At 36.4% G+C, this 2,313-nt stretch overlaps 1 long non-coding RNA gene across 1 annotated transcript; it reads right to left on the bottom strand.

The window, feature by feature from the left end:
- Nucleotides 1–396: 396 nt before the first annotated feature.
- On the bottom strand, nt 397–1,346 carry LOC111192495 (uncharacterized). Its single transcript, XR_002649918.2, has 2 exons — nt 1,079–1,346; nt 397–494 (listed from the first exon to the last, which is right to left on the bottom strand). It is a non-coding gene; the product is annotated as an uncharacterized LOC111192495 (long non-coding RNA).
- Nucleotides 1,347–2,313: the final 967 nt, after the last annotated feature.

The raw sequence follows: 2,313 nt of genomic DNA, 5'->3' as shown, positions 1-2,313 counted from the left end.
ATATGAACAGACTGTTTAATATTCATGAAGTATATTAATAATACTTGCTTATGCAACAAAACAATTATCAAAAAGTTTCAAAGATAAATACCAAAATGTTAATTAATTCCTGCCTTTCCATTTCACCTCAGAATTTCCTTTTCTAGCCTAAATATTTAAACACATGATCCTTATTGTTATACATTATCTTTTACTGACTGCATTAAACATAAAGGCAGCATATATGCATTACTGATGTAAATAAAATATGCTAGAACCAGTCAGTTTCGGGAAAACTGGGGATCATATTTGGCAATAAAATGTAAATTAAAAAAATATTTTAGTTATTTTATTTAATATAATTTTTCCCTCACTTGCATATTTACACAAATACATTTCTCACAAAATACAAGAATGACAAGTCTTTAAAGTAGCTTTATTTATTTTTTTTATTCATTGTTCATTTTTCTCCCTCTCTTCATCTTCATCCTCTCGAGTAGGAAGGATAGTTGAATCTGAAACACACACAGATTAAATCAGTTTAGCTTGGTCATTAAACAAATATAATATAAATTCTGAACAACATAAAAGTCTTACCATCCTGGCTGGTTAGCTAGCTATTTAATAAAACTAAATAAAATGGTCAGATTTTGGTTATAATTTATTAATGTGATTTTTGGCAACCAGTCTGTCTGTCTGTTGAAAAGCCTCTCTGATATCAGCAGCCTTTTTCCTCAGATGAGTTTATACAGACTGATCAGTATTAAGTTAAAACTGCCCCAGCTCCTCAGAACTGCAGCAGTATACAGGGCTGTAGTGAGTTAGTAAACGCTGGTGCTGCAGAACAGAAGATTAATAAAGAGTTGTGATAAGTTTAATAACTCTAGCTAAGCTAACTGATCTCAGTAGCACAGGGCTAACGCTGCTCAGTAAAGCAGTTCAGATACGAAAATAAAGATGTTCTGTCTGCAACAGCATTAATAACAAACCCACACCCCTATAACTCGCTACTTTAACTTAAACTAACCCTCATAAATCTTTCATTTACAGCCTAATATCACAAACAACCAAAACAGTTTATATATCTGAATCTCCTCACCTCATAAACTTCTCTCTCTCTCCACTCCTCTCCTCCGCCGCTCACTGACGGGTCACTCAGCTCAGCGCGGCTCCCGGTGGATTGTGGGAAATATTAGCGGGTGAAGTGTGCTGGGCTTGTATACTTAAAAATGTCTCCCGGTGCAGTACGTCATCCGGGAACTTTTCGCGTACTCAAACTCGCCTACTGCGCATTCGGACACACTACCCGATCTCGCATACTGCTTTTGCATACTGTTTAGTATGGAAGTACGCGATTTCGGACGCAGCCCACAGTATCTAAGCTCCTACCAAAATTTGAGAAGATCAGACAAATTGTGACACATCCACAGCTAATTTATTAAACGAATGAATTAGGGGGCGCTATAGAGTCCGCTAGCTACACATGAAAAAATTATCACAATATTTGTAAAGTGTTTTTAGATCTTATGGAATCTGACAATTTTCAAGAGTTTTTGAGCATTTCCGTAATGTCAAATATGCATTGAAACCTAGGTGGCGCTATAGAGCCAATGAAATATGTATATATGAAATTTCAATTTTTAATCAAAGGACCGCTTAAATCAAGCAGGCCTGTAAAGTTTCGTGAGTGTTCAACCTGTTTAACCTCCTCAAACACCTACCAACACCAGAATGTATTTACTTCCTATTTTAATGGGGTATCTCCAGCAATTCAACTGTCCGCCATTTCGTCCCCGTTTAAGATATCGACTATTCCTTCGCAATTTATCATCACGGATGGTAGTAGTTTATTGCTGACAAATATCAAGAGTATTCAACAAATTCCCTAGGAGGAGTTCGACAAAGTATGCAAAAAATGTGTGTAAAATGCATGTTTTTCAAAATGGCCGACTTCCTGTTGGGCGGAGTCAATCATATCAACACTGAAAATGTGTGTAATGATGTCTTTTATGTTTTTGCCAAGTTTCATGAATTTCCAAGCAGCAGTATTCTGACCATGCTAATGTTTCTATTTGGTTTAGTGTTGTGTCTCCATTAAATCAATTGCCCGCCATTACGTCATCGTTTCAGCTATCGACTATTCCTTCGCAATTTAGCACCATGTATGTCTGGAGACTATCCACAGACCATTTAGTTGTAATCTGACAAAGACTCTAGGAGGAGTTCGAATGAGTATGTGAAAAATGTTTAAAAAATTAACATTTTTCAAAATGGCCGACTTCCTGTTGGGCGGAGCTAATACATGCCAATGGGTATTATGTGTGGCATCGTAAT

This window comes from Astyanax mexicanus, chromosome 14 (assembly GCF_023375975.1).
Source record: "Astyanax mexicanus isolate ESR-SI-001 chromosome 14, AstMex3_surface, whole genome shotgun sequence".
Classification (NCBI taxonomy): domain Eukaryota; kingdom Metazoa; phylum Chordata; class Actinopteri; order Characiformes; family Acestrorhamphidae; genus Astyanax; species Astyanax mexicanus.
This window is presented reverse-complemented; position numbering and strand designations above follow the sequence as displayed.